At 39.2% G+C, this 23,581-nt stretch overlaps 1 long non-coding RNA gene across 9 annotated transcripts in view; it reads left to right on the top strand.

The window, feature by feature from the left end:
- Positions 1–23,238, top strand: part of LOC118889149 — a 30,342-nt gene extending 7,104 nt beyond the window's left edge. Inside the window, exons 1-8 of one of the 9 annotated variants that reach the window (XR_005018422.1) lie at positions 393–8,666; positions 10,124–10,211; positions 12,579–12,716; positions 13,740–13,949; positions 14,223–14,543; positions 14,934–15,065; positions 16,184–17,780; positions 22,871–23,238. This is a non-coding gene — a long non-coding RNA (uncharacterized LOC118889149). Of the gene's footprint in view, positions 1–392; positions 8,667–8,693; positions 9,491–10,123; positions 10,212–12,370; positions 12,468–12,578; positions 12,717–13,361; positions 13,483–13,739; positions 13,950–14,222; positions 14,544–14,933; positions 15,066–16,136 lie in introns of those variants that run through there. The other 8 variants (XR_005018429.1, XR_005018425.1, XR_005018427.1 and 5 more) reach the window with 8 other exon arrangements.
- The last annotated feature ends 343 nt before the right edge of the window (positions 23,239–23,581 follow it).

The following is a 23,581-nucleotide window of genomic DNA, read 5'->3' as shown; positions in this document are numbered from 1 at the left end:
CCACAGAGGGTACAAGGGACTGTTACTGTGCTTAAAAGCAGCTACAGTCCCTTATGTTTATCTAGGACCCTATTCCCGCCTGACTCCCTTTTAATGACTGCAGAGGGTACTTGGGACTGTTAATGGGCTTTACTGCAGCTACAGTCCCTTCTGTTAATCTAGAATCCGTTTCCTTCTTACTGGATTTGCATTACCACATAGGGTAACTGGGACTGTTAATGTGCTTAAATGGAGCTGTAGTCCCTTATGTTAACCTAGGATCCCATTCCCACCTAACTCCCTTTTCATTAATGCAGAGCCTATATGGGACTTGTTAATGGGCTTAATTTCACTGCTGTCCCTCCTATTAGTCTAGGAGCCCATCCCTCTTACTTGATTTGCATTACCCCAGAGTGTAGACTATTAACATCCTTAAATGCATCTACAGTCTCTCATGTTTACCTATGATCCCATTTCCATTTAACCCTCTTTGAATGACTGCAGAGGGTACTTGGGGGAGTTAATGGGCTCAATTAGAGCCATAATCCCTTCTGTTATTTGAGATTCCCATGCCCTCCTACTCCATTTGCATTACCAAAGGGGATACAAGGGAACGTTAATGTGCTTAAATGCAATTACCTAGTATCCCATCCCCACCTAACTCCCTTTTCGTGATTGCAGAGAGTACTTGGGACTTTTAATGGCCTTTGTTGCAGGTACAGTGCCTTCTGTTAGTCTAGAATCTGTTCCATCCTACTCCATTTGCATTAACACAGAGAGGACAGGTACTGCTAATGTACTTAAACAGAGCTACAGTCCTTTATGTTAATCTAGGATCCCATTGCCACCTAACTCCCTTTTCATTACTGCAGAGCCCACATGGACTTGTTAATGGGCTTAATTGCACTGCTGTCCTTTCTGTTCCTCTAGAATCCCATCCCTCCTACTCAGTTTGCATTACCCCAGAGTATACGAGAGACTGTTACTGTGCTTAAATGCATCTACAGTCTCTTATGTTTACCTATGATCCCATTCCCACCTAACTCCCTTGCACTACCACAGAGGTTACAAGGGATTGTTACTGTGCTTAAAAGCAGCTACAGTCACTTATATTAACCTAGGATCCCATCCCCAACTATCTCCCTCTTCATTACTGCAGAGCCTACATAGAACTTGCTAATGGGCTTAATTTACTACTGTCCCTTATCTTAGCCTAGGATCCCATTAGAGCTAATTACCTCCTAATTCCCTTTAGATTACCAAAGAGGACACCAGGGACTGTTAATGTGCTTTTAAATGCAAGTAAAATCCCCCCCCCCCTTTTAACCTAGGATTCCATTCCCACCTCACTCTCTTTTCATGACTGCAGAGGGTACTTGGGACTGTTAATGGGCTCAATTAGAGCTACAGCCCCTTCTGTTAGTCCAGATTCCCATGCCCTCCTACTCAATCTGCATTACCAAAGGGAGTACAATGGATTGTTTATGTGCTTAAATGGAGCTACAGTCCCTTATGTAACCTAAGATTCCATTTCCACCTAACTCCCTTTCCTGACTGCAGAGGGTACTTGGGACTGTTAACGAGCTTACTGCAGCTGCATTCCCTTCTGTTAGTGTACATTCCCATCCTCTCTTACACGGTTTGCATTACCACAAACTGTATAACTATTAATGTGCTTAAATGTAACTACAGTCCCTTATGTTAACCTAGGATCCCATTCCCACCTAACTCCCTTTTCATTAATGCAGAGCCTACATGGGACTTGTTAATGGGCTTAATTGCACTGCCCTCCCTTCTATTAGCCTAGATTCCCAGGCTGTCCTCGATTTGCATTACCAAAGGGGGTATAATGGACTGTTAATGTGCTTAAATGCAGCTACAGTCCCTTTTTTTTTTTTTTTTTTAACCTAGGAACCCATTCCTACCTAACTCCCTTTTCATGACTGCAGAGGGTACTTGGGACTGTTAATGGGCTTTATTACAGCTACAGTCCCTTCTGTTAGTCTAGATTCCCATCCACTCCTACACAACTTGTATTACCACAGACTGTACAAGGGACTGTTAATGGGCTTAAATACAGCTACAGTCCCTTATGTTAACCTAGGGTCCCATCTCCAACTAACTCCTTTTGCATGACTGCAGAGGGTACTTGGGACTGTTAATGGGCTTAATCACAACTACAGTCCCTTCTCTTAGTCTAGATTCCCATCCCCTCCTACAGATTTACATTACCACAGAGGATACAAGGGACTGTTAATGTGCTTAAATGCAGGTATAGTCCCCTTTATTTTTTCACCTAGGATCCCATTCCCAACTAACCCCCTTTGCATTACCACTGACTGTACAAGGGACTGTTAACGTGCTTAAATGCAATTATAGTCCCTTATGGTAATCTTGGATCCCACCCCCAACTAACTCCCTTTGTATGACTGCAGAGAATACTTGGGACTTTAAATGCGATTGATTGCAGCTACAATCCTTTCTGTTAGTCTAGGATCCGTTCCCTTCCTTCCTGATTTGCATTACCAGAGAGGGTAGAAGGGATGGTTAATGTACTTAAATGGATCTACAGTCCCTTATGATAACCAGGATCCCATTTCCACCTAACTCCCTTTGCATTACCACAGAGGCTACAAAGTACTGTTGAAGTGCTTAAATGCAGCCACAGTCCCTTATGTTAACCTAGGATCTTGTTCCCACCTAACTCCCTTTGCATGACTGCAGAGGGTATTTGGGACTATTAATGGGCTTTACTGAAGCCACAGTCCCTTTTCTTAGTCTAGGATCCCATCCCCTCCTACAGGATTTACATTACCACGGAGGGTACAAGGGACTGTTATGGTGCTTAAGTGCAGGTAGAGTTCAAGGATCCCAGTTCCACCTGCCTCCATTTGCATTACCAAAGAGGCTACCAGGGACTGCTAATGTGTTTAAATGCAGGTACAGTGCCTTGAGTTAACCCCGAAATCCCGCCTAACTCCCTTTTCATGACTGCAGATGGTAATTGGGACTGTTAACAAGCTTTAATGCAGCTACGGTTTCTCTCTTAGTCTAGAATCCCATTCCCTCCTACTTGATTTACATTACCACAGAGTGTACAAGGGACTTTTAATGTGCTTAAATGGCACTACAGTCCCTTATGTTACCTATGATCCCATTCCCACCTAACTCCCTTTGCATGACTGCAGAGGGTACTTGGGACTGTTAATGCGTTTACCTGCCTATACAGTTTCATCTGTCGGTCTAGATTCCCATGCCCTCCTACTCAATTTGCATTATAAAAGAGGGTACAAAGGACTGTTAATGTGCTTAAATGCAGTTACAGTCCCTTTGTAAGGTGGGATCCCATTCCCACGTAACTCCCTTTGCATCATCCCAGAGGCTACAAGGGACTTTCAATGTGCTTAAATGCAGGTACAGTCCCTTATGTTAACCTTGAAGTACGTTCCCACCTAACTCCCTTTTCATCACTGCAAAGGGTACTTGGGACCGTTAATGGGCTTCACTGAAGCTGCTGTCCCTTCTGTTGGTCTAGATTCCCTTTCCCTCCTTGAGTTGCATTACCACAGTGTACAATGGACTGTTACTGTGCTTGAATGCAGGTACAGTCCTTTTTTTTTTAACCTAGGATCCCATTCCCACCTAACTCCCTTGCATTTCTGCAGAGGGCACTTGGGACTACTTTAATTGGACTCCTGTCCGTTCTGTTAGTCTGGGATCCCATCCCCTCCTACTTGATTTGCGTTTCCACAGAGGCTACAAGGGACTGTTAATGTGCTTATTAAATGCAGGTACAATCCCTTATGTTAACCTAGGATCCCATTCCCACCTATCTCCTTTTGCATGACTGCAGAGGTATACGAGACCTTTAAAGTGGTTAGTGACAGCTGTAGTCCCATCTATTAAGTGTACTTTCTCAAGCACTCCAATTCCCTCACGTAACTTGGGAACATATTTGGGACTGTCACTGTGCTCGTTTTTAGCTGTGGTCCCTTCTGTAATTCTAGGATCTCATCCCTTTCTACTCATTTGTATTACTTGTTGGTATTGGGACAGAAAGGTGCTTAAATGCAGCTGTAATCCGTTTTGTTAATCTAGGATTCCATGCCCTCTAACTCCCTTAGCATTACCTAGGAGTGTATTTGGGACTGTTGAAGTGCTTAATTGCATCTGTGGTCCCTTCTGTTAGTCTCACTTCCCATGCCCTCTTACTCCCTTTGCATTACAGCAGAGGGCACTTGGGACTATTAAAGTGTTTAATTGCAGCTGTGGTCCCTTCTCTTAGTCTGGGGTCCATGCCCCCCAGCTTTGTTTGCATTACCACAGAAGGTACTTGGAACTGTGAATGTGTTTAAATGCAGATGTGGTCCCTTTTGTTAGTTTTGGATCCCATGACTCCCTTTACATTACCTGGGAGGGCATTTGGGACTGTCATGATGGTAATTGCACCTGTGTTCCCTTCTGTTGGTCTAGGATCCCGTTACCTCCTACTCCCTTTGCATTACATGGGAGCGTTTTTGGGACTCTTAAGATGCTTAACTGCAACTATAGTCCTTTCTGTTAGTCTAGTTTCCAGTCCCTTTCTACTCTCTTTGCATTACCACAGAGGGTACTTGGGACTGTTGTGGTGCATCCCATCCTCTCACACCCTGTCAGCATTACAGCATAGGGTCCTGAACACCAAGGCCCCTTTTCACTGTTAATGCACAATTGCATTTGTCCTTCTTCCTCTGCAGTATATAAAGACCTCACTAATTTCCCTTTTATTCAGTGGTGGATGCCCTTTACTCAAGACCTTTGTACTAGAATAAAGTGAACCATGGTAATTGACCACAAATATATCTTTCACTTAAGTCCCTTGTACTCTCTTTGTTTTATAAGAAGATGTATTAATTACCTCCGTTACTTTTTCTGGGAGTATTTACATGCAAAATTCCAGTGTTCAAGGCCCCTCTCTTTAAACTAATATCCCTCCCTTTCTGTATTATATCAGGGGATGTTAGTGACTCAGAGTCCTTCTCTTGGGACTCATTGTGCATGTGCCCTCGTGACAAGCTAATATCTTGAGTTCTTAGTATTATAGGAGAGACTACTGACTAGTTTCTCTTTTGGACAGTTAATGTGCAAAATTACACTAGGATCCCATCCCATTTCACCTCCTTTGCATCAGGGGTCCTGATCAACTGTGGCTGCTTCTCCTCTAGAGTTTAAATGTGCATAATTTCAGTAACCCATGCTCCCTTATGTTAGATTAGAATCCCATTTCCTTGCCCCATTTACATTACTGCAGAGGCTTCTGACTAGCCAAGATTCGTTTTCTTGGACTGTTAATGTGTATACTTACATTTGCTCCTGTACCTGTACACCAGGTAAGGACCCTCCCCATTCTATTTATATTCCAGCAGGAGGTGCCTACTACTCAAGATCTTACACACTACTGCAGTTAATGTGCACAATGTTAGTTGTCTTGTACACATTCTCAGTTGTCCACAACTGTGCTTTTTAGATCAGGACTCCACTTATTGAAGCACAGGTTACTTACTACCTTAAAGCCCTTGTTTTGGGACTGTGACTATGTAATTACAATTGTCCATGGTCCTTTGAGTTAACTTGTGTCCCTGACTCTTTTCACATTCTCTTTGCTTTACTGCATGGGGTACTGTCCACTTAAGGCCCCTTTCTCAAATACGTGTAATGACAATTACATTAGGATCCTTCCCCTTCAAACCCCTTTGAAGTACCACAAAGATTTTGACCCCTAAGGTCCCATTTCTTGTCTTGTTATTGTATTTGTCTGGGTTCCTGTGCACTAGACAAGGACACCTCTCCATTCCCTGTCCTTCCAGCAGGAAGTGCCCCATCCACAAGACTGTTAAATTTGGACAGTCAAGGTGCACAATTGTAACTGACCACAACCAGTCACCTTGGACATTAATGTGCATAATTGCACATGGCTCATCCCATATGGATAAGATCCTATCCTCTCAGACCCCTTTTGTAGTACAGCAGGGGTACTGATCACTAAGGCCTCTTTTTATGGCTTGTTATTGTGCATAATTGCATTTGTGCATGTTCCAGTACACTAGATGGGGACACCTATCTCCCCACTCCCTTTGCCTTTTAGCAGGGAGTGCCCGCTACTCTAAGATCCTTATATTTGTACAAGGTATACGATTTTAATTGACCACACCATGTCCCTTTGACATTAATGTACATAATTGCAACTTAGTTCATCTTATCCTGTTGCCCTCCATTTGCAGTCTACCAGGGTTGCTGACCCCTAAATCCCCATTCCTTGGCCTGTTAATGTGCATAATTGCATTTGGTTCTTGGGCAGTAGACAAGGATCCCCTCCTCCCCCCCATTTCCTATGCCTTCCAGTAGGTTGTGCCCACCACCAAGACCTTTCTATTTGGACAGTTAATGTGCAGAATTGCAGTTTTCCACAACCCTGTTACTTCTAGGACTATTTTATCTCCTTTGTAATACTGCAGGGGATACTGTTTTCCCCCAAGGTCCCTTCTAGTGGACTGTTAATATACATAATTGAAATTGTTGTCTTTATCAGTAGACTAATGTCATATCCCCTCAGCTAACTATCATGACCTCAGCTCTTGGACAATTAATATGCACCAATAACATATCAAAAGTACGATCATTAGATAGGACCCCTGTACCCTCACTGTATACATCAGGGGTACTGACTAAGGCCCCTTTTCTGGACTGATAATGTGAATATTTGCAATTATCTATTCTCCCTTCTTATTAGAGTAGGATAGCATCCCCTTGCAGCCCCTTTGCATTACTGCAGGGGCTGCTAATGACACAAAACTTCTACTGGGACTGTGATGAGCACAATGGCAATTAGCAATGGGTTTTTCCTCCCTGGCTTTGTTAGGCAAGCATTCCCAGCTCCAGTTTCCCATGGCATAATAAAGTATAAACACTGCAGTATGCTGTGAACTTGTCCATCAAACAGCGACCCATACTCCCACTCCTTTTGCACTGGCTCCAGTGTATCAAATTCCAAGTAGTCATAGTCTTGCCATTATCTTCCCTCTCCAGACCCCTTGCCTGCCCTTGGACCCTTCTTATGGAATATTAATGCTCACAATTTCAGGTGTCCATGTATCCAGATAAGACTGTGCTCTCTTGCCCCTCCTGCTCTTGCCCTGCCCTGACCCTTTTGCATTGTTGCTGGGAAATGTTGACTGAGCAAAATGCTTTTCTCTTGGACTTAAAACGTTAACAATCTCAGATGTCATTGTTTTGCCCATTTTGAATTTCTGTAATACCTTGGTTGCACTTTCTTTGGTCCAGCCTATTAGACATGGACCCTTCCACTTCCTTCTTTGCATTACTTCTGAGTAGTGCTGACCTCCCACAACACCTTCGGTGTTATTAACACAGTATTAATTGTCCCATTTTTTAGCCCATCAGCCCCAGATCTCCCTACCACTTTGACATTGTATTTGTGCAGCATTGACTACCAAAAGCAGGCCTGAACTAGGTGGCTGGGCCTTCACTCCTTTTCCTGCATTTGTTAATGATCCCAGTTCCAATTATTTTCACATTCTGGGGACAGGAACCATTCCTGCCCCCCTCTTACTGCTTTACTAGGCAAAATGCCCAAGGCAAGTCAGACCCAAGGGAACTGGATTGCTACCCTTTATTTTGGGTTTTCATTATACATAAGTATCAATTGAAAATTGTCTCCCCAGGAAGGAAGTTTAGCACTATCTGTGCATTCTTCCTTTCAAAGCAGATTGCCTGGCAAAGAATCTCTCCTCTCCTCTTGTATATTGCCATTGTATAGTGTCAACTGCCAAGATACAACCAAAAAGTTGCTGTTATTTTTTTATGTTGTAAGGACGATTGCAAGGTAGAATTGATAACCTGGTCATTGAAATTTTGAAGTCTAAAAACCTATTTATACCATGTACCTGATGACCAGTGTCTCTCATTTTACTAAGGGTGGTGGGTCTGTGGATAGACCACTGTGACTTTGATATTTTAGTATGATCAAAGGAGTTCTAGAGTGGAACTTTTAAGACCAGTATCTTTGGGCTCTACCACCATTTTCAAACCATTCCTTGTTTGGGCTTTAACAATTTTCACTTGTAGAAAAACTACCTAAACTTCCTAATCCTTAAATTTTTTCATCTGGAGCTCCAGCCAGCCCCTACTTATTTCAAGAAGATTGCTGTAAAAGGATAAAATGAGAGAACATATGCTGAGGTGCTTTTGAAAACCATAGATCAATTTATTTGATTAATCTATTACATAAAATGCCCCCTGTTTAATTCTGCTAATTTAAAGTAGCCTAAAGCACCACATTGAAGTGAGGACTTAGAAATGATGGAACCAGTTTCCCCATTTTATATGAAAAGAAAAATAAGCCAAGATCTAATCATTCTTTCGGATATAAATTTCAACAGTGAGATAGCTGCCTGGTAAAAATGAATAATATTCCAGCTCTAGTGTACAGGGTGTTTGGTGGCATAGAAGTATTTAATATGGAACTGCTGGAGCAAATAACTAGTTATCACTACAGCAGTTCTTTGTAATCACTGAGAAAGGATACTCTTCTCTGAGAAGGATGTCAAAAGATTCGCCCAGCTCAGGGTGCTGTTTGCACTACTAGCTCCTTGGACAGCTGTAAGAAGTCTCTGGCTCTTTAGAATACTGTAAGTACTATTTTGTAGTTATTAAGTAATCTTTTCCCTGTTCTGTTTTCTTTCTTTTAGATGCTACTCATAGAAAAGTCAGAGGGTCCTATAAGTCTCCTTCCATGTTTCTACCTCATCTGCAATTTATATATCACCATATGAGTTAACAAACAAAATTACAGAGTTAGTATTGTGTATCTGGCCCTATGCTCGGTTACACTGAAGTGAGGGGTAGAAATGATATAGTCCTATATAATCTCATCCCCAAGATGGTTGTCTTGTTAAAGGAGCTAATATAAGCACACTTGAAATAATGCTAGGATATGATAATCAAGTGCTGTCTTGTGTGAATTATAAGTTATAGAGCTTTAAAAAGGGAGCACACTAGGGTTTGAAGTTAATAGGATAAACTTAAAGGAGGTGGGTTAACTTTTTGTCTTTGGTCCAGGACGTGATTAATATTGCAGCCATCTGGGTAGTACAATTGGTTTATTTTAATGTCATTTGGGTTTTACCTCTTTTGGAGGCATGGAAAGTGATTAGAGATAAGGTCTAGCCAGTGTGTTTGGCTATATGCCAAGGCTGACAAATTGTTGATTGTTAATTGTTTGAAGCTTATGCTTTTCAAGCTCTAGGGATTGGGGGTATAAATCTGATATGTTAGATCTCTGCCCAAGAACAGATGAGAGTAGCAATGTCTTTTTAGTTTGAGATATTTGTGGAACCTGTTTGGCAAGAGGGCAATGGAGAAGTATGTTTTATAAGAAAACCATGACCTCGTCTACTTTATGATGAAGTTGATATAATGTTCTTCCCCCTCGCCTTTTTCAACAGATACTTTGGTAAGCGAAAAAGCTTAGACTCTTTGATGTTAAACAAACACAAAGATCCAGCTGAAAAATATTAACATCAAATTTTAAGCATTTTTTTGTGCATATACATGTATCCCAGCAGGAGCAAGAAGAATCATATTAATGAGCTGGGCTTCTCTTACTGCCCATTTTAATTCATATCCGTATTTCCTCACAGCTTGTTTTCCCCCCTGCCAATGCCTAAAGACATTATTTGTCTGACCGACTGGAGGTAATATACAGATGGTCCTGAGCCTTCTTGGAAACGTGGTCTTTGCAATTGTTTCTCAAACTGAAATAACTTGTCAGGATTCAACACCTTTTAAAGAAACAATTTTTTTTTGAGATCCTAAAGAATATGTGTTTTGAGGAACACTGACTTAAAGTTATTTGCAATATAAACATGTTTTCCAATTTCAAGATATCTTTGTCAAAGATATATAATTTTTTAAATAATTTATGTAGAACTTGGGGATCCATGAGAATATATCCATAAACCCCCAGGGATCTTATCACCCCAATTTGAGAAACACTGGTCTATGCTTATGAAATCTGTTATTGCTGTTAATCAAATTATCGTTCAATACTAATATACAACTATATTTATTGGAATTTGTTTTAAAGGGATGAATTCTGAGCTGGTACCCCCACTCAAGAGGAAGGATGGACCGATTTTAGGTGGATTGAAGCCTGCCCTAGACAGCAGCCAAAGGTTAATCTTGGAGTTGTATTTCAGTTCATTGCTTGAAATAAAATCTCTAGCAGTTGTAGAAAGGGATGCTCTGGGAATGTGGGCATCTTCAAACTTGAGATAATCGTTGTGCAACAAATATTTATTGGACCAGGCACTGGAATAAATAGTAAAACCAAAGACATAGTTCCTGTCCAGGAATTTGCTATCTCATGGAGGATGCAGAAATGAACAAATCATTATGGTGTTGGGCAATTTGATGAGTACCGTAAAAAGTTTGGGAAATTCTGTGGGGCATAGAGGAAGAAGAGTGGGGGAAAAACACTCTTACTAAGCAAAGTGATAGCAAGGGGAAAATGCAAGGTGTGCCTAGGGAGCACCTTGATCAGTTGGGTCAGGAGCTGTGTAAGCTGAGGGCTTACAGGCACTACTCCAGTATTCCTTGCTTTTTACAAATGCATTTTAATGAAGCACTTGTTTTCTTGGATGGAGTGAATCACTATTCTTTTTCATGGGTTTGGGGGCAGAAGGAGTGAGATGCTGGCAAAATTATGAAAAAGTTCTGAACCGGGAATAAGAACACACCTTTTGGTCCTGACTCTGACTTTGGATCAAATCGCCATCCATCTCAACTTCAGTGTCAAGGACTGCTGATGAATTAAGACAGGGACTTGAATTAAATACCTCAACCCCTGAAAATTACATTTTATCATTTTCAAAGGATCAAGAAAGGAAGCACTTAAAATTTTTTGGCATTTCTCTAAATGGTTATTGTGATTTCTGATTTTCCTCCTTATAGAACCTTAATATATAGGATTGGAGAGAGTTTTCTGACCCTAGTTTTGTGTCTTTTCCTATATCCCCCTTGAGCTTTTCTACTATCTTTCTGTAGCTTATCTATACATTTCTCTAACCACCTCCCTAAATTATAGAAGATCTTAAGACCCAGGGCTGCTATGATATAATTTCTTTTCAGGGTAGCTGGGCCCTGATCATCAAATGTACACCTGGATGGGAGTTTGTGACTTGAAGTAAAGAATTAAAAGTTGATCTGTGGTGGCTGCTAAAATATTATATGTGAAAGCATCCTGGGAAAATTTTTTTACCAGCTTGAAGAGAAGGAAACTGATATCTGAACTTAACTAACTGTTCCCCCAAACCTTATAAGCTCTGATGGCAAAGAGTATAGTTGTGTATGGTTAAACAGAGTTAATGCCTTCCTCTGCCTCAAGTCTTAAGGACTCATTTGGAAGAAAACTATTTTCCCGCTACCATATTTTTGGCTACAGACAATTAGCACTTAACACTGGTGTCTTTCAAAATCCAACTCAAGTTGGATCGCAAGTATTTGTATGAAACTTAGCTGACATGCTAAATTTAACAAAACTAGAGGGCTTTGATTCTAAAGTAGCCATACTCAGTAAATATGCTTCAGAGTGGCTCAGAAGACCTGGAGAGACTGGAATAGTTGTTTCCCTTTAGGTACCTTAACTAAGCAGTGTATAAATGAATTTGAGCTTGGATTCATTAATTTTAAGATTCTCTGGGTAAATTTGATTGCATATGGATTGTCCACTTAACTATCATTAATGGAGTTTCAAGAAGGAGCCAGAGTAGATATGTATAATATGTATGAACTGCCATGTTTAACTAGAAGTCTTTACTTAGCAATGAAGTATCTAATCTTAAGTTAAGTAAGGATGGGGAAGGATGTTACCAAAAGACTTTGAAGCTTGTTCTCATATTGGGAACATCATAGAATACCAGTTTGGCTTTATTGGACATCTTATCTAGAGAATAGAGTTGAATAAGTGATCTTTCACAGACTAGGATTTGTTTGATATTGACATAAAGGTCCTTATAATATGGTAATTCTTGATCAGGGATCTGGAAGCCATACCTTGTGCTTTCCACACCATACCATAACATAAAAAGTGCTTTCAAGATTGCAAACCTGACTTAGACCTGTTTCAGTGAGCTCCTATCCTATAGTAAGGGCAGGTAGCTAATTATTAAAAATGGTCAAGGCAATTGTACTTCCAGGCAGTAGTAGAAATTGCTCTGCTACCTTGTATCTTGAAGTATTTTCAGCATCTTTAGGCCACAAATGTAGTCAGCCCTTAAGGTGGCTATTGGTTTGACCCATATTTTCATTTAGTTCTTTTTCTATACTTGCCTAGTCCTTCTGTGACACTGCCAGTGCTTGCCATTACAGGACCTTAAGGAGACAACAGGCTAGAGAGGAGAGACAGGAGACACCTATATCTAATGCTTCAGGTTAATGCTTCTTAATGGCTTTTTTGTTTGTTTTGTTTTGGTTTTTTTGATTGTTGTTGAGGTTTCCTCAGCAGTTTTGGTATCATACTGAGCCCTGTCTTTCTTCTCAAGGACATTCTGAGCATGTGAGACCTGAGGAACTGCAAGCAGCTTTAAGAAGCTCTACATTCAACAGGTCTTTCCTTTTGAGAATCTGGATAAGCTCCAACCAATCTAAGAGGATGGCTTGCCGGCTACCTGGAGAAAAAGGTAGTGTAAGGAGCTTATTATTGTGTGAATTCTGTCTTTGGGTTTAAGGGCTTTAACTTCCTGCACTTCTCCTTTTTAAAACAGAACATGGACCAATTTTCATCAATTTCTACACAGTTTTTTCTTTTTTTTTCTTTTTGGGCATAAGGGTAGAATAACAGAGACCCAAGGGCCTGTGTAAGCTACTTATTGGACCCCTAGCCTTCTGTACCTTGTTTTTCCTTTTGCATAGATTTGCTTAGTTGTTGTAATAACTGGGGTTTTATACACCTGTAGCCATTCTTGATTTTTCTGAATATCCTGGCACTTTGGTGGTGCCTCATTTATATAAGCTGTTCAAGAAATGTACCATGTAGACTGAGTAGAAAACAGTTCTGTTTACCTTGGCAATGCTCCAGCATCTTACTACTTAATACACAAATTAAAAGAGGGGAATGCTACAAAACTAGATGAGAGAGAGGCACTTTGGTTGAGATAGATTGCTCAGTTCTTAAGATAGATAATACTGTATAAAAGAAGCCTGAGGCAATGTGAAGAAGAATTCTTACAGAACTCATACAGTCAGACCACATTGGAGCTTTTCTAAAGTGTCTTGATGGCTCTCTTGGTTGAGAAAGCTTTAGCTTCTCCTTTTATTATTTTCAGCCCCTTAATTTCTTGACCTCCATTGTATTTTATGAGAATACCAGGACATTAAAAATCCACACTCTCTAGAGGATTGTTCATCAGTGGAGACTGGCGACTAAAACACAATATGGGAATTTTGGTAATTATTCAGCTCTAAATTGCTCTTGGAGATGAGGGGAAGTACAAGGAATGGAGCTTGAATGAGTAGAAGAATTTGCATGTTGTTAGACTGGTAGCTAGAAAATAGAGTTCTACATAGTTCTAAATCTCCAGTACTCAATCCATCTGAAGAAAATGGTAGACATAGTTTAATTTAACCCCTAGTTACTCACTGGGACAGACTTTCCCAGTGTACTGCATTTAAGTAATTTATTTTTCTTTTTATCTCTTCTCCAGATCTTCCTCAGAAGAATAGGCTTGTTGCTTTACAGTGTTAATGACCCATTCCCTTTGACGATCCCTAGGTGGAGATGGGGCATGAGGATCCTCCAAGGGAAAAGCTCACTATCACTGAGCAACAATCCTAGGCCAGGAGGTTCTACCAAGATTCTTTCCTGGGCCCAGTTAGGAAGATGAAATCTCAAGACAACCACCACACATCCAGAGGTGGGTAAGCTGTCCCTAAAAGCATAATAAATAGTCTTTAATTTCTTTTTTTTCAGTATACATTGCACTTAGCTTTCCATTTAGATTATTTTCATCATTGTCAACTATGTCTGCTTTGGTAAAAACTGCTTCCTAATTAACCTGGGAAGCAACTGGGTGTGATATGGGTGAAAATGATGATGTGAAGAGAATAGCAGGCTGTATGAGTTAGGGTATTTAGGGTGGGACTTTAGTATGTGGTAGAGGCTTTCAGCTAAATTTTCTTTCTTTTAGGAGAACATGGACAACAACTGCCACATCTGTGACATTGATCATGGGCAGATCATCATTCTGGATCCTCTGGTCTCCAAAGTCTCCCTTGAGGCCCTGTTGGAGAACTTTACCAATCATTTACATACTTCAAGATGCCTTGGGATAGCTGTTGGACAAAACAAAAAACAAGCTGTTTGAGAAGATAAAACAGAGTTGTGTCTTTTTATGCTGTGCCTGCTAATTGACAGAAGCTTCACAACTATGAGTGGGAATGTGACTAGAAGTGGCACAGTTATCTATCGTCAGGCTGGATCTAAAGAACTAGCACCCTGCGTATTCTAGGTCAGTGATGAGAGAGGGTGGTTAGGGGGATGTAGGTTGGGAGATAGAGGTAACTGTTCAGTGTAGTAAGTCCTGATTGTACAGGCTTTGTACAGATTACTATCCAACTAAAGGAATAAGGCTGTGATTGATGGTGTTGTTTCCAGTGGCTCACCAAGTGTTATTAGGCAAGACGTTTTCCTATTTATGCCATAGTTTCCTATTCTGTTGAATGAGGCAGTTGTGTTAGTTTTATCTCTAAAGACATAAAAGCTTCAACTTTATACTTTTCTAAGCTCCGTAGAGACAGTTTCTATAGCTCATTAATTTGAATCTTCCCATAACTCTAGCACAGTACTCAGTTAATACTTCTTTATGGCATTTACATGGTTTCCTTCTCATTTTTTGTAGCTCCTGATTGTTCCCTTCATATCTGTCCAATCATTATCTTTCCCAGAAGCAGTGCAAAGAGCAAGACATTTGAACACACCAAAGGAAGATCAACATGCCTGGCACTCTAGAATTTTAGAATAGCAGAATGAAGTAAGTTGGTGGTGGCGTAATCCTGTGAGGATCACTTTAGAGCTAATAGCTGTTTGTTGGAGGTTTGTGTGGGATGGGGTATGGTGATCTAATGTGGAAGGGGAGCTGAATGTGAGATGAGAGGATGACCAGTAATCTATTTATTAATTGGTTTCCCTGAAGCAACTCAAAGATGATATAGTCTGTCTACCAGTTGTGTCACAGGGTAATTTAGTTTTACCTTGTCTGTTCTTTATCTTCACTGCATAAATCTTTTGCCACCCTTAGAGGCCTAAACATACAGAAACTTAAACCAAAAAAGTTTTTGTTTTTTGCTGAAAGAGTGGGCCTTTCTCACCTCTTCTTGTGAGAGAATCTATGGTTAAGGTTTAGTGTTAAGGAAAACCCAGTCCCTGAAGCTGCCATTATAATTGTGAAGGGTGTGAAAATCAAGTCAGTTTTATAAGGGATGGGGAAAGGTGAAGATATAAAATGAGAGGGTTAACTAGGTGCTCTCTAAGGGCCCTTTATTATAATATTCACTCATCTGTGGCACCTCATTTGGCTCTCCTGGAAATCCTAGGAAACAGTTGTAACAGAATGTTAAGAGGCACATATTGTGTTTAAATCCTCTGCCACTCATTAGGTGAACAGCCTTTGGCAATTTAGATTCTGATTAAACTTGTCTGTTTGTGAAGGTTAAATGAAATCATGTATATAAAGAGCTTAGTACAGTGCCTAGCACATGGTAGGTTAAAGGTAACCTAAGAAGTTTCATAAGTTCATTTGACACAATACAAGTGACCACTAATACCATCTAGTGGCACAGAGTTGGTGTGGTTTGGTCCTATGTAAAGAAATTCCTAAGTTAAAAGTTTAAGTAGAAGAGTATTTGTGTTGGTGGTGATTGTTGTTGTTATTATACTGTTATTATAATTATTAATGTTAGTGGTAATATAAATAGTATTGGCACTAGTAATAGATTATTGCAATTATTAATGAACTTTTTTGTTTTCTTTTGTTGTCTTCTCTTTGTGATGCTTCTTGTGCCTACCATGCTCCTCACTGTATTTTGTCTCTTCTATTTCTTAGCCTCTTCCACTGAATGTCTGCCTTTGCTTATCTTTTAAACTCATAAGTGTGTATTTGTTTGCTTATCTATTTCTTCCTTGAATGTCTTTGGTCTTTCTTCTCTAACTAAAGTGTGTCTTACCCATTTCCATGATTCTCTTACTAGTTTCTTCTCTGTATATCTTTGTCTCATTTTCTTTTTTGTACCCAAGAGTGGTCTGTGTCTTGTCTTAGATGTCTCTCTCTAGTTTTTTTCATTTTGTTACTGATTCTCCTTGCTCTCCTAGATCTGGCTCTTCTTTCACTGCTCTTCTCTTTGTGTCTCTTGAGTCACATGCTGTGTACCTTTTGCTCATTTCTTGCTATGCCTACCTCTCTTCTTTTTCTCTTTGTGAACTGTTTGTCACCCCCTCCCCTTGTTGGCTTGACATTTCACCTTTTCTGATACTGGCCACCCTTCTGCTGTTTCTACTCTTTATCTTGCATTGCTGTTTTCTACATATTCTTTCTGCCTCTCTTGGGCCATTTTCTCTTCTTTTCCTGCTTTGTGTGCCCCAGTGTCTCTTTGTTCTTTGTGATTTTCCATGTCAGCATTCATCTCTGTGTTCTCTTATTTCTTCTCTGCTTTTGCCTTTCTACTTACCTTTGAGTATTTCAGTCTCTTCTTGAGTCTATGTCTCCCCCACTTCGATTTCATGCAGTCCTCTCTCCTTGCATATTTTTTGTGCATGTGTGTGTGCATGCTTTTGTGTGTGTGTGTGTTTGTAACAAAGGGGCCTCCTAACCCCTTCCTAATAGGTGCAGAGTGTCAGCTATCAAAATATAAGCATTGAAGAGCTGTTCCTTATGCCAGGCTGCCCGTGAGATGATCCAAGACCAATAAAAGGCCCAAGGGTCTAGACTGGAGTTGGACGGAAGACTCAAGTCTCAGTGAGACAGAAGGCCAAAGACCCAGGATGGGATGAAAAGCCTTGGCTTGAAGACCTATGACCCAAAAATGGAAGGGCCCAAGCACACATAAAGACCCAGGACTCAAGCCTGTCTATACAGACAGAAGGCCCAAGAGAGACAGATATCTCCAGACTAAATTAGGCGGGAAGCTGGAGGCCCATGACCCAGAATCCAGGAAGGATAGAAGCCCCAAGACCAAAGGAAATTCCAAGATGAGAACCCTAAACCGCAGCTCTTTTCTATTGTTCTCCTCCCTATGCTTGGACATTTTCAGTTCTCCCTTTCCTGTTCTCATGTCTTCGTTTAAACCCACTTCTTTTGAGATGTCCTTTTTGATGTTGCTGCTACTTTAAAGAAACATACCTTTAGATCAGTAATATTATGCCTGGGCCAGTCTTAAGCCAGTTTTTATCACAGTTTTAAGCCATTTATTAAGTTTTTGGTGTTTTGCAAAGTTCCATTTCTCTTCACCTCCTCTCCACTTGAGAGGAACACATAGGTGACATTATATTTCAGTCCCCTCTTTCCTCGGAAGCTCTAGGCTGATGAGAGAAGGAAAGCATCAGGCTACTGAGTGGAAAAAAAGTGCCAGGCTATCTAGAGAAAATGTGAAGAGATGCTCCAGGCCAATGAGAAGAACTAGACAAGAAATACACAGATGTGCCAGCTTGCTGAGAAGCACCAGCCAGCAACATATTACTTCTTTGAGCTTGGGTGAGCAGGATTCCTGAGGTTTGGGGTTCCTACTGATAGTTATGAAAAAGGAGGATTGGGCCTGGGAAAGAGTGAGGCCCCAAGGAGGCAGCCTGAACTCCCTGCTCATAGTAGTGGCCTAATAATGTGGTAAACTGTACCAATCCTGCCCCTGGGTTTAATACCTACCTCTAGGCATAAAGGTGAGAGAAGTTGGGAATATTTAGGAGGTTTAATCCTTTCCTTGATTTTTTTCCTCTTACCCTGAGGAAAGATAATTTTAATGATTGAGAATATATATGAAAGCACTGTAAAACACAGAAAAAAAGCAAGGCATTCTCATTAATGGTGTATTGGCATCCATGCACAGCTAACATTTGAAAATGCACTGTCAGTTGTGAAGCATTATGTAAATCAGGGTCATCACACCCTTTCTGAAAGGGTTGGATGGTAAATATTGTAGGTTTTACGGGCCATTTGGTCTCTGTTGCTTTTTTAAAAAAAAGCAAGTGAATTTGGTCTGTGGGCCACAGTTTATCACCCCTGATGTAATTGCCAGGGACTGTGTGCTGAACAATATTAATTTCCTTCTGTGTGCCTGTCCCTGTGTTAGACATTAAAGATGCAATGATTATGATTATATCTAGGTGATCTGAAGAAAAATATGTGAATGTGAGTTGTAAACTATAAAGCACTTTAAAGACTTACAAGTTTCAGAGTTGATGAATGAACATTGATTACATAGTATATACAATCTAGGCACTGTAGATACAAGGAATAAAAAAGGCATGAATAAAGTGCTTTGTCAAAAGTATGTAATACTGTATAGATATTAGGAATTAAGTGTTTGATAAATGAATAATTCATGTATTTCTGGCCATTGTGTTTCTGTGGCTATGGTGATTTTGAGTAAAAATACAGTATTCCAAGTCGCAGAAGAGAAAACATAAAAACTGCTTTTAAACTATAAAATACACTGGAAATACAAGGGATTTAAGCTATTGTGATCACTTATAATGTGCCAGATACCATGCTAGCCACTACAGATGTCAAAGGGAAAAAATTGTTCTCATTATAGAACAATTAAAAATTTTAGATAGGCAGTACATATTAAAGTGCTTTGTACTAAAGCACTGTATAAATACCAATGGGCTATATGTTTATGAATGAATGAATAAGTATTAAGTGCCTTATATGTACCAGCTATTGTTTCAGGTACTATGAAATCCAAGATAATGCTCCCAAGTAATAAGAGGGAGGTTTATGTCCTATACTATTTAAATGTAAGAATTAGATCTTGCTTATTTTAATCAATAAAGACTTTACTGGTGATATCAAATTATTACCAGTATATTTTCCCTGGTAGCAGGAAAATGTAATGAATGAGATTGAGCTTTCTAACTATAAAGTGCTGTATAAATATAAGACATTAGATGTTTTCTATGTGAACAAAACTTATGTGAGACAGGCATGGTCTCTACAAAATTCTCATTGTGTGCTTGACCCATATGAGAAAGGTAGTATAAATAGTTATACAAACTGAGGGTTTAAATGCTTGTTAAATAAATGGATTATTAATATCAGTTGCCTACTATGAACTCACTGTTATAGGCATAAAGAAACATACAAATTTATCATTTTATTGTGCCTAAAGCTGAGAATAAGGCAATGTTAGCATTTTATGAACTCTAAAGCACCATATAAATGTAACTATTGATTTTTTCATTTGGTGTGCCTAGTACTAGGTTTACAAAATTATATCACAGTTACTATACCATGAAAAAAAGTCAAAAAATTTGAGGAAGGATTGTTAACTATTGAACATTTTTATATGTAAAGGATTAGATGTCTGATGAATGCAAGACTGGATAATAATTATCTATTATGTGCCAGTCTCCTTGATAAGCATCAGGGATGTGAAGATAGTCCCTCTTTATTGTGTTCTGGGCAGCAGAAGGTAATGTTTAAAATTAATTTGTAAGTCTTAAACTGGCATATATAAATATATAAGCCATATCTGCTGAATGAACTTTGATTACTTTCTCTCTCTTATTCCCAGAGATAGCAACTGGGGTTGCAAAAATTCATTGTCATTATTATTGAACCTGCAACAGAGATCTGTGTGTAAATTTTACAAAGCCTACTGTTCTATACAGATATAAGGAATTAACTGTTGCCTTAATGAATGATTACTGATTCCTTTCTATGAGGCTCAGAACTGCACATGCCCTAGGATATAAAAATGATTTTATCCTTATCAGATGGTCACAGGAGGAAATGAGGTAACAGGTGTGGGAACCCAGACTGAAAGTTACTTAACCACTGCCAAGCCTATTTGATGAAATTTAAAAACATGGGCAAAATGGAATTGTGCAAGGCAGTATGCTGAATGCTGAGCTAGGTGGAAAGATAAAATCTATACCAGAAGGCTACTTGCTCCCTGGCCTGACCAAAGAAATGGGGATTTTTTTTTTTTTTTTAAAGCAAGGTGTTATGGTTCTCCATTGGTCTTTTAAATGCTGAAGATGGAGGTGAATTAGATCCACCCTGGCCTGGCTTAGAGACATTAAAGGAGTAAAAAATGGCTCAGGTTGGCTTTTAGATTAATTTGATTAACAGAGCATCTTTTATGTGGAATACATCATTCTAGGTCCTGAACATAACAGAAGTGAAATGGGCCTAGTCTAAAGGGCATTAGATAGATCACAGATCATAGCTGAAGATCCAGAAACACCTTTGATTTTTGAGTAAATACTTGAGTTCCTGTTCTCTGGATGAATTAGTTGATTAAGTCTGGTCCAGAAAACCTATTGACTTGTCTTGGAGATTGAAAAAATAGGAAAAAAAAAACAACCAGATATGGTTCTTTCAATATTAAATGAAGACATTTTTCCTGGCTCTAGAAAGTCCCAATGTCACTGCTCATTGACCTAGATTGAAGCCAGAAGACTGATAAAAGGCCTTAGGGTTTGTCCTTTAATTCTTTAACATTTTGCTTTTATTATAGTTAAATGGTTTAAGATGAGAATTAAGATGAAACAACTAGTTTTAAAAGTATTTGCTCATTGGCCTGGCATAGAGTCAGGAAGCCACTTAAGAAAAAAGATTCTTCCTAAATTTTCCATATTTTGTAAATTATTCACTTGAATGAGATACTGTTCTGCTGAGGAGAATGAAGAGATTTAAAAAACCTAGACCAAAATATACTTTAATCTAACTAGCTTATGGAGGAAACACAAGAGCAAATTTAATAAGAGACTGCAGTTCTTTCATTAGTTGAAAAAACTTCATTGAGCAGCTGTGATATTAAGACACTGAGATGGAAAGATTAATTAGATCACCTCTTTGGCATGTTTTGTAGAGTAGGAATAAGAGAGCTTTTTAGTTATTCATTCATACAAACATTGAAGAAGGTGATGCTAAATGAAATTGATCTGGTACAAAAAGCACTTGGAGACGCAATTAAAAAAAACAAGAAATGGAGTGAAACTCTTCATTGAATAGAAGTGTCTATTCTATTTCAGATCTTGACTGAAAGACACTTGCTTGGCTTGGAAACTGGAATATAAGAGGAGAGGTTACTGTTCATTCATTTTTTTCATTTATTCATTCACTCTACAAGTATGTTTGAGTGCCTATTGTGTATAAGCTCCTTAGCTAGGTTCTCAGTTGGCCCCAGAGACATGAAAAAATGAGTACCTTCCCAGAGAACTTTTAAAACTTGCCTTTTGGCCTGTTTTCTGGTTAGGGGTATGGCTTAGTTCCTCAATAATAATGTGTGGTTTAATTCCTACTCCATATTTCTTCTACCACTCTGGCCACTACAATAAGCAAGGGTTTCTACTGAGCTTGCTCCTTAAGTTGCAGGAACCTTCCTTAAACACTTCAGTTTTCCTAACCCATCCCTCATGAAAAATGGCTGTGACTGTTGGTGGGCAGAAAGAGGGATGAGAAACAACTGATTCCCAAACCTCAGTCTCATTGGTACAAACCTCAGTCTCATTGGTACCAGCTTTGGGGAACCACTCATACTTAAGCCACAATTGGTTTTGAAACACACAGGTTTTGTCTATTTTCAATTCTTTACCTTTTACATTCTAACAAATATACACTGCCTAAATAGATCTCTTTAAAAAACAATCCTCTGGTAGTACTTAGCAAGTTTGGAGATGGAGACATGATTTCTGTTTTGCAACAGCTTCTCAACTTACAACTTAGAAATCGTTTCCTTTTTACCAGCAAAACCTGCTTAAGAAAAGACTTATTATAATTAAATAATGCAGTGAATGAAATAGCTTAACAATTTACCATGCTTAAGTTTTAAGAATGATAAAAATTGGAAGTAATTGGCAAAAATTGGAGGGAAAAAATACCAAAAAAAAAAAATCTTCTATATCTAGGCCCAAATGGGCTTTGGCCTTTTCTATTTTTTAAATCACTCACAGAGGGTGGGATAGGAGGAAGAGTGAAAGAAAAGGTCAAACCTGATTCTAAAAAGGGTCGGTCTTAAAAGCATTACTACCTCCAGATCTAACTTGGGGATTGCTGTTTTTAGTTTAATACAATTCCAGTAACTGGTAACTGTTGAGATGAGGACAAAGTCCTTTGTCCCCACTCATTTCTGTAAGTTTTTGAGAAACAATTTTTTGTTTAATGGTTATTGATTAAGCCTTGGGTTAGATAATTATGGAATTTATTAATTAAATCTATGTTACCTCTCCATCGTAAGGTAGTCTTAAAGTTAAAGTCAAAATTCACTGCAAAGGAACAGGACTTTATTGTTGACTATAATTCTTACATACTTTCAAACCATCTAAACTTTAGTTTACATGGCAAGCCAACAATAACATAAGTAAATGGAGAAGGAAATAGATGAATGGCAAAAGATAGTTGCTGGAGGGAGCAAATTTGAAGAGGATTTGAAGGTGATGTTTGTAGTTTTTGCTTTGTACATTTTAATTTAAGCATCAGGTATATCTGACATGTTAATGTTTGGTGTTTAATATGTGCTATTAGCTGGATTCAGTAACTCCCCTTTCTTCAGATGGGGGTGGGGGGTGCATTATTGGAAAGTAGAAAGGAGAAAGTAACTAAGAGCCTTCCTTTCACAGTTTCTGGCATCCCAAGACTACCACTACTGCTAAACAAGAATAAGAGAACATGCTATCATCTGATTTTTGTGGCATAAATGAAGTTGTGAACAAATCTTTTTTTAAAAAGGAAATGGCTTCATCTTTATCCTTCTACCTCAAAGGGAATCTATGACAAAATGCTCCGATGAATGGAAGACACACTTGGACTTGTGAACTGATGTGAAACGCAGAATCTCTGAGCCATGGTTGTTTTGAAGATTGAAAAGTCTTGTTCAGCATGGGTGACCAGCAAAAAAGCAATCTAGAGCTGTCTGTATGTCACAACTGAGACAAATTGGGGAGTTTGTTGTTTAATGTCAAATAAAAATGTACTGTTTTGAAAACTTTGTATTTCGATGTAACAAGTTCTACCTCACTGTCCCTTCCTAACCACACTAGTTACCTCAATTTTTTTAAAAAAATTAGCTTAATCACCCAGTTTGGGTAAGTATTTGAGGTTTCTTTTTTTTTTTCTAGCTTCAGTTGCTTTGGTCAGGAATACTGAGAAGCACAAACCCAATTTAAAAAATGTGAGAAGCAAAAAATTATTGAAGAAGAGGGCTGGGATAGGAATAGTGCATAAAAATATTTTTAAGGCTGTGGGAAGTAGAATGTATTCAGGAAGGTAGTCACTGTAATTAAAGAAGGTAACAGGTCCAATCCTTGAGTAGGTGAAGGGATCTTTGATGT

The sequence above is a fragment of the Balaenoptera musculus genome, chromosome X (assembly GCF_009873245.2).
Source record: "Balaenoptera musculus isolate JJ_BM4_2016_0621 chromosome X, mBalMus1.pri.v3, whole genome shotgun sequence".
NCBI classification, from domain to species: Eukaryota; Metazoa; Chordata; class Mammalia; order Artiodactyla; family Balaenopteridae; genus Balaenoptera; species Balaenoptera musculus.
The sequence above is the reverse complement of the archived record's forward strand: the minus strand, read 5'-3'. Positions and strand labels throughout refer to the sequence as shown.